The sequence below is a fragment of the Nelumbo nucifera genome, chromosome 3, assembly GCF_055504915.1.
Source record: "Nelumbo nucifera cultivar China Antique chromosome 3, China Antique-T2T, whole genome shotgun sequence".
NCBI classification, from domain to species: Eukaryota; Viridiplantae; Streptophyta; class Magnoliopsida; order Proteales; family Nelumbonaceae; genus Nelumbo; species Nelumbo nucifera.
This window is the reverse complement of record NC_142651.1, coordinates 94,381,823-94,394,984: the sequence shown is the minus strand read 5'-3', so window position 1 is coordinate 94,394,984 and position 13,162 is coordinate 94,381,823.

Below are 13,162 nucleotides of genomic sequence, written 5' to 3'. Positions count from 1 at the left end.
CTCTCTCTCCTTCCCTCTTCTCTTTCAGTTTCTGTTCAAAATCTAACACTAGTTGCAATCTTGTAACACTACTAATTAAACACCATAAATTTATGGTATTTGGCATATAAATAATTTTTGGTTAAGATCTGGGTTGGTCATGTGAATAGAAGAACACCTTCAAGGCTTCAACATCTATTAGGAAAGCGATCTATTACAAGTTGAATCAATTAGAAAAGAGTAATGGGCAGGCTAAAGTGATGTTTGATAAAACTGATGAAATCAGAAACTTGAAAAGCAAAAAAAAAAAAAAAAAAAAAATCCGTTTAACCATGTAAAATACATTTTGGAAACATTATGCAACATGGGTCACTTTCTTATCAAATCAGACCTTTTATCACTTTTTAAAGGTATGGTCCGGATTTTAATAAAAATGGGATCCAACCTCTAAAAAGAAAGTTTTCAGATTCCAAACCCTCTATTTAGAATAATAAAACACCACCTAAAAAAGTAATTAGACGAAATGATTTAAGCGCTAATAATTTAACAATGAATAATTAATGTAATGGTGGAACATGATTCATTTAGTCAATGGTTAATCCATATAGTTGGAACAAGGCTTAGATGACAATGATGATCTAGTTAGGAATATCCACTAATTTTCCTACTCAAAATTTCCTCTAAACTCAATTCCCTCTATTTTAGCAAAAAATAAAAGATAAAATTTTTTCAAAATTCTAAAGAATACAGATGTAAATATATACAGTCCAAAAACATGTATTTTATATTTCTAAACCTTATTTTGCACTGTGCATATATGTATTTATACTCCTTCCAAACTGAGCCTGGGAAGCAATTTTTAGGTGAGAATGGACCAAAATATTGTTGGACCAACAAGACATATTGGATTATCCCAATCTGGTCCAAAATATTTATTAGATTGAATTGGACCTGGTCTGTTCATAATAAATTTATATTGGATTGGGTTGGATTAAGCCAATATCTAGTTCATTGATAAGATAAGAATATATGTGTCAATGGACCGGGTTTGGATTGAAACCAATCTAAATCAAAACAAAATTGAACATATTGGATGGTCCAGATATTGGATTAAACATGCCCAAAATATTCATTGAATAAGATTGGACTTGATCCATTTATACTGGATTCACATTGAACGGGATCGAATTGGACCAAATCCAGTCAGGTTAGACTAATTCCATGAATTGGCTCTTCCACATCTCAGATGGATATAGACTTTTTCTTCTATAATCTCCACTTTCGTCTCATCACCTTTCAATTCGAGCCACCTACATTTGACCACGTTTTCTTTAGGACCAACCATTGATGGTGCTTTCAAAAGAATTGCCTTTTCCTTTTCTTGTTTCTCTCTCTCTAAACTTTTTTTTTTTTGGAATGAGCTGCGATTCTTTTTAGTCTGAAATTTGAAATTGAATATATCACAATTCCATTAGCTCCATTTGTTTGCAACGCAATTTCATTTAAATTAATACAAATGCATGTAATTGTAAATGAAGAAAACAAAAATTTTGATCCACTTTACGACACTGCAGATCTCCTACCCAAAAACTGTTTCCACATATATACCCACAAGACACTGTATATTAAAAACATCTCCCCTAAATGACAAGGGAAATGATCCCAATGTGCGCTTGTAGTATCCTGTGAGTATGGATGTGAGAACAATTTGTGGGTATGGGATCCAAGCTTCTCTAGAGTCTAAGGAAAATGTAAATGGTTTTGTTTTATAAAACAAAAACAACCACCAATGTCACCAAAAGATAATACAGAAATGCTGATGTTCCAGTTGTTTTCATTTTATAAAACAAAACTATTCATTGGAACACTCGCTTAATTAGCTTCAAGTTTTATTTCATTTTCTGTAATTCAAATAAATAAAATAAAACTGAAACTGAAACAAAAATAAATCAGAATTTGCACTGAAATCATCATTAGTATCTACCATGTCAAGGCTCATTAAAAATTATTCTTAATTCATTTTATTAATAATACATAATACCAAAATTTAATTAATTCTGATGGATAATATTTGGTTCAAATTCAAATATTATTGCTAATAGGAATTCAAATCTAGATAGATTTGATCTGGATCCAACCCATTTACAGCATTGAATAACAATGAAGGTTCAAGAGAGATAAATGTGCAGCTCGGTTTGGTTTGGGTCTGAGGTCAATTTGAATAAGTAGCCCTAACTCACCTTTTGTAGGGCTGGGTCAGGCCAATCGGGTTTTGGATTGTCATGCGCCAAATTAGGCCCTAATTGAATTAGATGGGATGAATGTGTACATCCAGAGGGTAGGTGTATGCATGCTTTTTCTAAATCCTTATGTCTCACATGTTCAAATATGTTCCCTAAGCTGGCAAGAAGATATTATGATTGATCAGTTGGGACCCACCATCAAAAAGGGCTCCATCTGATAGTGATTACATGTGGGGTAAAGGAAGGTGGGGAGAACATCCAACCATCTGATGGAGCAAAATCTGTTTCACCCAATGATTCTGATATTTGGTGTAACCAATCTTTATAACTTGGAACCAACTACATATATAGCTAGCAATCCTCTGTGCCACCTCATTGTACCAGTGCTTTCAAACCTTATAAATCCATAAATGTACTGAGACTGAGAGCCCTACCAACATGGCTGTCTAGATCATTCTTGTTGAATTATTGCTGTGGTTGGATGGATATGTGTGATAACTTTCTATGCAACAGGTTATAGGTGGAGCCTAACCCATTGCCTTTTTTAGGTTAATTGATCAATGGGATGGTTCTTGGGAGGGCAATGAGTTGGATTTGGTAGGGTTTGGGTCTGGGAGACAACTCCAACTCTGACCCAACTGTCTGAATTTCATCATCTTTGACACTAGTCTGGCTATTCACCCAACTGACTCAAGAACAAGGGGTGGGTGGGAAGATGGGAAATCAAAAAAAAAAAAAAGAAAAAAGACCAATCATAAAAATAGTTTGAATCATTCAAAGTCCAAACTGCAAAGCTAATTCAAATTTCCAAACTAATAAAGTTTCAGCTTGTAAACAAATGCAAGTTGAAGGGATAATGTTGTTAATTATTTATTAGCATAAAATATTTTGTAATATACTTTGAATTCTTACAACATAATAGCATTTTATAAAAAAAATATAGCTTCTTCTTCTTCTTATTCAATAATAATAATAATAATAATAATAATTTATTAGCATAAAATATGTTGTAATATACTTTGAATTCTTACAACATAATAGCATTTTATAAAAAAAATATAGCTTCTTCTTCTTCTTCAATAATAATAATAATAATAATAATTTATTAGCATAAAATATGTTGTAATATACTTTGAATTCTTACAACATAATAGCATTTTATAAAAAAAATATAGCTTCTTCTTCTTTTTCAATAATAATAATAATAATAATAATAATAAAGGGCATCCATATATTCCATTTGGAATAATGTGGATAAATATTTCCTGGTCTTTACCAAAAATGGTGGTGGATTTGGGTATTAGATTGCTTACCGACAATGAGAAGATAAAACAGTGATGGGGGGTTTAAAAAGGTGAAGGAATATGGGCCAACAATGTTATAGCCTAATCATATTCGAAACAATCCTGAATTGTCTGCCCTTTCCTAAACCCAGAGCATCCAAATGCTAAAGTAAGCAAGTGGAAATGACAGGATAACTATCAACTTCCTCATCCACTCAAAACCCACCCACCCACACCCATACACCCATAATCACACAGAAAGTGGCTTATCAGTCAAGGAGGCATTAGGTTTTAATTACAGCCCAGAAAATCCATCATCTTTCTTTGCAACGGAAAACCCTCATCAGTTTTGATACTATTAAAAGAGAGTGCTGATAGAGAAGGGACTTAGGCAGGCAGACACTAGACAGCAATGAAAGCAAGAACTGATAGCAGCTGCTGACTTGTTTGGATCAATATTGGTAGGGATGTCAACAGGTCAGGAGGTCAGGTCCTCTTAGGGGGTGGAACGTGGGCAGTCTCAGGTTGGAAAATTGTTAAAATTTAAATGGACCCTGCCAGAAAGTCCGAGGCTGTACCTGACTTGTACCCCTAGGTTCGGATATAACCCTGCAATCTCAACTAAGCCTATATATACAAATATTTCAATGCTGCAATTTGAACACGGGGGATTCAGTACAGACTCACCTCAGTCCAAACCCCAACCCAAAACCCGACAAAGGCCAATCTGACCTTAACCCGATAGGGTCGAGCCGTGCGGGCTAACCATGACAACCCTAGCAATGAGGAGTGAGGACTGGGAAGTGGTTGTAAGATCAACATTATGTTTCGACAAACAATTGGAGTGCAAGTTACCCTGATGGGAAGATTTTAACCGAGTATCAAGTAAAGGTCCCATTCCATCTCACTGATTTGATTTATATTGCCAGTGCAGCATGGTTGAGCCAATTGGCCCATTGCTTGGAAAGCCTCTGCCCTCTGGTGTACATAGACAGGAATTCGCATCAGCGCCCCACAGTCCATCCCAAACATGTACTAAGAACATCTTCCAGTGACAAGTATGGAAGATGTTCCCAAAGGGCGCTTAGATGTGCATGAGCAGGGCCAATTGCAACTGGCCAAATTGGGGATGTCTCAGCTGCAGGCCTCGCTGGCTGATTGCTTAGTTTTCCGACCCTTTTGTCCGGGGGACAGTCTTTGCAAAAGACAATACTGTGACTGTCGGTACATTATTTTGTAATGTGTGGGTACCAAAGTCCTCCGGCCCCTTTCGGTCCAATTCTGTGGTCTATATCTCTACTCTATGGTTTATTACATTATTTCGTGCAATAATTCCATGTGAGAGTCTTAAAATTATCCAATCCATGTTCCTCTTATCCATTCTTTATAACATCAACATCATGACCCAACTGCTTTAATTGAATATTGGCTGGAGAATCAAGCATCGGGGAGAAGCTAATTGGGTCCTAGTTAATAATAATGGAGCTCCTCAAAGGAAATCAGCCAAGTTACTAATTCTCTCTTTTCATTGTAGTAATTAATTTAAAACCCTTAATCTTAGATAGTGTTTGGTATCAGTCATTTTTTCAGTAAAAGTCATCATGACAATGTCATATAGTCATTTTAAGCAGTTTCTTATTTGGTTTGATTGATTAATTTTAGGTAAAAGTTGATTGTAACTGTTGCTTCAATTTCCGTGCAAAACACTTTTCTAGAATTCGTTTTTCTTTTTCACATTTAAGCGTTTTTTTCCTACCTGGCGTCCAATGACTTTAGGTGTCTTGAAATGAGACTAAACAGAAATAAACATCAAAACTTGAGAGTTTGTGTTAGATTCAGCTTTTTTTTTAGGCCAAATCATGGCTTGGATACCAAACGCCACTTTAATCTACCATCTTTTTAATTTTCTTTTTTCAAACTATTTTGTTAGCTATTTACTTTACAAGAAAACATATATTTTTTGGCATCAGAATGATGAAGCGGGATTGTAGAGCTGAAAATCTTGGACACAATTGCACATTTTGGCTGTAAATCTTGGATACACAAGGTGCAACACTTTTCAGCTTGCAGTGCTCTAGGGATACTAGTTCCAAGAAACAACCTTTTGTGCTATAGAATTTGCATTTTATTATGCTATGTTTGGTTTGAAAGAAAATGTAGGAAAAGAAAGGGAAAAGCAGGAAAACCTTTTACAAATCTTGTATTGGTCATTCTGATAAGACCCTTTTTTCTTTTTTTTTTTAATTTTCCCAGTTGAATATTCAATCTTGCGATTTTTTAATTTATTTTTGGATGCTGAAATTTAATGTTCAGATAAAAATCTTAGAGTCTGTTTGGTTCACAGTTAGAATCAGAATTGGAATCGGAATGGTTTATTCCCTTCACCTGTTTGGTTCAGTCTGAAATTGGAATCAGAATCAGAATTGACTGGATTGGATTCTCATTCCAGGGGGAGGGGGAGGGAATGGACCTTTCCTCATATAGGGAAATGCCATTCCACCAGGAATGGGAACAGGATTCCAATTCTGTCCAACCAAACAGTTGGAATCGGAATGGACCCTTAATTTTCATGGTAGATGGCTGTTGAAACTGGGCATATCACCAGTCAACTAAATTTCTTGTTCACTGGTTGATCCAACTTATAGGCATTTGCTTGGGCTCGTACATTCATTTCCTTTTCCACCTTAATTCCATGGAGTTCAAATGATGCCCCTTCCTTCCAATAGAATTTTGAAATCTTCATGTAGAAATGGATGCTAAAAAGTAGGCTAAATTACAGATAAGTATCCTGTACTTTGGGGGTAGTGACACATAGATATCTTGAACTTTCAATTGTAGTACTTGAGTATCTTGAACTTTCAAAAATAGACACTTGGGTCTATCTGTTAGTATTCCGTCAGTTAAACATTGCATGATGTCAAAAACACCGTTCTCATGTATTTTTGAAATTATTCTATGGAGTAAAATCATCACCAGAGAATGCCGTCATTAGAAAATTTGAATATGTTGGGGATACTGGGGATACGTCTGGTTACTTGAGAATGATCTCAGAAATACATAGAAATGGTACTTTTGATATTATATAATCTTTAACTGACGGAATATTAACAGATGAACCTAAGTATCTATTTTTTAGAGTTCAGGATACTCAAGTGTTGCAATTAAAAGTTCAAAATACCTATCTGTCACTACCCCAAAGTACAGAATACCTATCTGTAATTTATTCTAAAAAAGTATGCTAGTTTCACTATGTTAGCATCAATTATTTGGTTCAGAGAGTTTTGTTCCACTGAATAGGCTGATAGTTCCTTTAGGCCATGGAAACGATTAAACCCCACAACTTTGTAAAAGAATAGGGGAAAAGAAAAGCAAATTTTCTGAACCAATTGTCATTGGACCATTAATAGTGATTTAGACCTACAGTAATGATATAAATGAAGAAGACAAGGAGTTAATCGCCTTGAAAATTTTTAGGGGAAAAAGAGTAAATTGGTCATATCCAGCAGAAATCCCAGAGTATGACTATGTTCTCTCAGCTCCATGTTCACTTTCTGTGTCAAAGATATTTACTGTTGGAGAAGAATTGGCTAATTAAACAAGATATTTCCACTTTGTTATCTGCAAATGATCTCTTTATTACTTCTGGCATATTTATTTTATGTTAAATTGAAAAGCTTGAATGGGTTATTGTGTATACTGGACACACTTGTTGAGAATGCTTTAGCTAAAAATTTTGATGAAATGAAAGAGTTGCTTTGTTGCTTTTAGCTTCATGTGTCCTTGTGTGGCCCTTTGTTTTTCTGTTTTTGCTGCAAATTTTATGATATAAATACTTGTTTCATGGTACTATTGCTACTGCAAATAGGGGTGAAATTTAGGTGGTCTCAGGTTGGGCTTTTATCAAATTTTCAAATGGGCCTGGCCCAATGCCAGAGCTCAAAGATGTGTACAATGTTAACTCGGGCCAACCCAAGTTGCACTCCTAACTGAAAATGCACTATAGGCTGTAAAACTTGCAAATTGAGACTATGCAACATTTATAACTAAGGGTTTGTTTGGTTTATAGTCGGAATCGGAATTGAAATGGCTTATTCCCATAGTCTGTTTGGTTCAAATAGGAATGAGAATGAGAATTAGAATAAGTAGGAATGGGATTTCATTCCCAAAGAAAGGGCAGGGAATGGCCATTCCCTCAAATGGGAAAATGTCATTCCAGCAGGAATGACAATGGGATTCAGATTTCACCCAACCAAACAGTTGGGATCTGAATAGCCCATTCCGATTCCAATTCCAAACCCCTATTCCTGAGAATCAAACGGGTCCTAAGGTTTAGAGTTGTATTCAAGTGCAAAATTTATGGGTGAATGTGCAAAACTAACTGGTAATGACTGTTTAGGATGCAGCTTGGAGGGAGTTCAGGTTGAGCATTTCTTAAGTTTTGAAACAGCCCAACTCAAGGGCTAGGGCCTGGGCCTGTAGTAGAATTTCTTCAAATTGAGTATCAAGTTTTGTACCTCTACCAATAGCATTGTTCACTGACCACAGAGTAGGGGTGTCAATTGGATTGGATTTGGTCCAATCTTATCTGGTCTAATATAAGTCCATGACAGAGGGATCAGGTCCAATTCAATTCGATGAATACTCTAGACCATTTTGGACCAGTTCAATTCAATGTCTGGGCCATTCAATCTGTTCAAATTGGTTAATTTAGACTGGTTTTAATCCAAACCTGGTCCATTGACACTTGTATTCTTATCTGGTAAATGAATCAGATATCAACCCAATCCAATATAAATCCATTATAGATGGATCAGGTCCAATCCAATCCAATAAATATTTTGGACCATTAAGTCTAAACTGGTCCAATTCAATGTTTTATTGGTCCGTTCAATCTGTTTAAATTGATTTGATTTGGACGGGGTCCAATCTAAAACTGATTCATTGACACCCCTACCACAAAACTTCCATTTGATGACATCCAGATCCGGTGAATGATATTGGCTAAATTTTATTGGAGCAGTTCTATGGTTTAGAACTTTTTTTTTTTTGTACCAGTACTGCAAATTGCTCCCTGATGATCTATGAATGTTGAGAGACTGGATCTACTACCTTGGGGTGCAACTTGGGTGGGCTCGAGTTGGGCTCTTTGTCAAAATTTGAATGGCCTGGCCCCGAGGTCCTAGCCCAAAGCAGTGAATGCTAAATGGGGCCAACTGAGTTGCACCCCTAGTACTACAAATGTGTTGATAGCAACATTGCTTCCAACATGATCTGTATTCACACATCTCAAACATGATTAATACTGTCTCTATTGCATCGCCCCAGCAATGATAACATATAAGCACAAAACATGTTTGAGATGTTTGGCTATATAGATCAGGTTGAAAGAAATGTTGCTACCACATGTCGGTATAGTAGATCCGGACTCAAATGTTGCACCTCAGGCACTGTAATGTTGCACTTTGACAGTACAATGCTAATATTGTAATGAGACCGGATCTGCTCCTCACACCTGGTGCCTTACAGGCACCTCATATGCACATCCTATCATGCATTGGGAACATCTCCCGTATTTATTAATTATTATTCATGGGTGATATTCCCAATGCACTGTGGATGTGCCTGTGAGGCGCCCATTTGTGAGGAGCAGATCCCGTCACTATTTCAATCACATGAGGTGATGCTCATGTTGCAAGATTTATAGTTGAGGTGCATTTGGGTATTAATATATAAAAAAAGCTTTTGTACCATAAAATTTGCAGACTTATATCGATTTGCAAGCATAAGAAAGCAAGTCCAAGTCTAAGATCAGCCACATTGTAGAAAAAAATGCCAAAAGTTAGGTCCACATCCACTTGGGTGGGCTGAACCCAGCCTGCAACTTTACACGGGTGCTGAATTTGGTTTTTTGGGTCCTCAGGCTGGGCCTAAGCTTAAAAGTTTGGGTTTTTTGTTTTTCAGACTGGGCAGGGGCTTAGCCGTTTAAATAGTCTGAACCTGGCCTGAGCCTGTTCCTATCTTATTCTAACCTGAGCCCGGTCTGCCTTTTTACATACATATATGCATTTTTTTTTGATAAATCATACACATACGCGTACATGCATACATATATACACTCATTTACATTAAATTTTAGTGTGGGTAGATTGACCAACCCGAGTGTGGCCCAGGCCCAAGCCTGACCCAAATGCATTAAATTTCAGTTTGGGCCGGGCTTGGGTCTTAGACCCAATTCTTAGGATTGGCTCTGGGTTGAGCTTAAACCCAGCCCAACCCGCCCGGTTTACACCCCTACATCCAACTCACCCCTCCCTAGATCCTTGAACTCCACTTGGGCTTTGTTTGGCTCGATAGAAAATAGGAGAAAATTACAGGAATCAACTTATCTGTTTCTCCCTTGTGTTCTATGAAACCAAAGACAGCCTTATGTTGAACTGAAGGTTCTTTCAAGACCATGTGGTTATTTTAATACTTTTTTTTTATTAGTTGTCTGCATTTGATTACTTTTTCTTTTGTTTTGGTCATGATTACGGTTTCCCCGATTGGATTTCCTCCATTAAGGGCATGAAGAAGGGAGATCCCTATCTTGGTCATGGGGTCTGTACATTGCATGCAGAATCAAATGTGAACTGCAATCTCCAAGTCAAGCTATTGTGTTGTTGGATCCTAATCACCATGATGTTCTTCATGGGGTCCCACTCCTTACTATATTCTACCTGCCTATGTGGCACTCTGATCTGCCCACGTGGCATTACCATGTCCATGCTTATCAGGTTCATTTTTTTTTATATTTTATTTTAGGCAAGAATCATGTCTATTCATTCAACAAGGATATGTTAATAGAATATTAACAACCAAAATTTCCAGGATTCCAGCATATTTCAACCACTCTATTTGTTCACACTTCTGGTGTCTCCTTTACTGACTTATGACTCGTGAGAATCCAAGTGATCGCTTAAAGCGGAAAAAGCAGGGTGAGATTGGATTAGATCCCTCCGGACGAGGAATTTACGTCACAATGAGATGCTTAGCTTGAATATATTTGAGAAAAAGCAACAAATGATCTTTTGGTTCAGTTTTCAATGGTTAGAATGATCTATGGCTACATAATGTTTGGGTTTAATTACTTACCAAAGAAAACAATAATAATGTTTGGTTTTGGCCTTTTGGGGTGAGGTGTCAATGGAAGACCTGCCAAAAAGTCGATCCAACCCAAGAAAAAAAAAACAGTTTAGGTCCCTTATTCAATGACCCGAATCGAAAGACAGTCAACCCGACTGAAAAAGAATCTGAATCGGGCTCATCAGGTCTCCACGAGACATTGCAGTTGTGCATTTGAAATATTAAAATGCTCTCAATTCATGATGGTGGTGCTATGTGGATAAGGATGTGGGAACAATTTATGGGTAGTAGATGTGAATGATCTGAATTGATCGGTCACTACTGGATCACCTATTTTCAAATTGGCGTTGAGCTGGGCAGTTGAGACATTCAAACCATTTGAACCGGATGATTAAGCCTATATTTGTGGTAAAAATGTTGATTTAATTTGGTCAAAGACCAGCTGACCCGGGCAGTTAAATGATTGACCCGTCTGACCCGATTTAATCTGCACTCACCATGCAATCTTGGGCCACTTGTTTTGTAGGGACATCTGGAGTACGTGGGCCCTTGGTCATAAAAAATTCAAGACCACTGATTGAACACTAAGACCCTATAATCCAAGTATCCAACCAGTGGCAAGAGTGGGTCTGTCTCCACAGGAAAGATCAGAATTCCAAGCACCTCACAATTTCATTCTCTTAACTCAAACTTCAAACTTGAGAAGACTAAGTAGATAATTCCATGATCATTTTCATGGCATTAAAGTCTGAACCAAATCTTCATGGTCCCTACATACATTCCGATAAGGCGATAACCATCGAGTCCAGCACTAGTCATCTTATTGTATAAACAATTAAACATACGTAGACCACCTTTAACCCTCTGGATTAATTTGAAAAAAATAAAAAGAAGCTATCGATACTGTCCAATATACTTGTGCAAAAAGGATTGACTAAAAGAAAGATGGTGGTATCATTCAATGTTGAGAGAGGCTTTCAACAACTGCTCCCTGACGGCTTCAACCACCTATGACGACCTAACCATGCACGTCGCAACCGTGCCACAGTTTCTTCCTTGTTTGCTTATCACAACTGCTAGTTCCTCCTTAAGTTACATCGTTTTCCTACCTTTCTCCCACCGCTCTCTCATCCTTTTAAAAGTCAAGACATTCCACCACTGGACCAGATTTCTCACACTCACATATTCTTCATCTTTTCTTTGAAGTGACCTCCCATCGCTTAACTCAACCTATTCATCAACCCGGACTCTATTTATACGCACTCGGTCGGTTTTAATTTAGGTGCTGTTTGATAGTATAGTCAATTCACGAGATAGTGGGTTTTAAATCACACCACATCACTTATTGTCTTCTCTTATCGTATGGTGTGGTTTGTGGTTTAAAACCTACTATTATGCCACACCATTATACCCTTCTCTCTATCCCTTATTTTGCATGTATATTAATTCATACAATATTAATATTTATCTTACCCTTATAATTATTATTAATTACTTTTGAAAATAGGAACTTTACTTTTTTATGTTTTTACTAACTTTAACAATTCTGGATTAATTTTTTTATTAATTATTTATCATAAATATTGGTTCTCTTATGCACGTGTATTTTATATTTATATATTACTTTTAACTTTTTTAGTCTTTATTAAAATTTTGAATTCATCTGTTATTTTTTTTATTAATTTGTATTAGCTATAATTAAATTGATCATATGTTAAATAAATTTCTATTTTACCTAAAAAAAAATACTTTTTATCAAAATTGTAGGTTATCTCACATTATGTATTCAAAAAGATACATACAATCAAAATTCAAAACACAAGCTGTGGCCCAAACCACACCACATGGATGTGGTGTTTTGCTGTAATATAATATATTATCAACTATATTACATGGTTGACAATATCTATATCTATACTATTAATAAAAGAGCGAATAACCTCATTTTTTGGACTTTTCATTAGACATTTTTACCTTTTATCTAAATAATATACAATGGATAAAAAAAGGGCATATATGTCTTTTACTCTCACTCAAAAAACTGCCCATTTATAACAGTTAAGAAAGCGTTCACTTATAATTGTTCAAAAATTGTCCACTTATAATTGTTCAAAAACTGTACTTGAATTGTAAATAATTTTGTCTTGAAGATACTATCACATGCAAATGCACTTATATATTTACTAGTATCATAATATTTCTCATCTATACTACAAAACTATTACACCTACATATTTATTAATAGCATAATATTTCTCATCTACACTACAAAATTAAGAAATTGTAAATGCACGTACATGAATTATAAATAATTTTTTCTTGAAAAACTAAGAAAACTCTCTCTGATTCTTGACCTAGTGAGTCGAATCGGCGAGGTTGACTCTGTAACAATCTAAATGACCCACTACTTCTTGGCATCACTGGCGACATTATCCAACTCAATTCGCGGCGTGGCGGTGGGTTTAGGTCTTTTCATTGGAACCATTAAAGTTTAAAGCTGTATCTTTCTGATCCACGCCCAAGGACGTAGTTGCA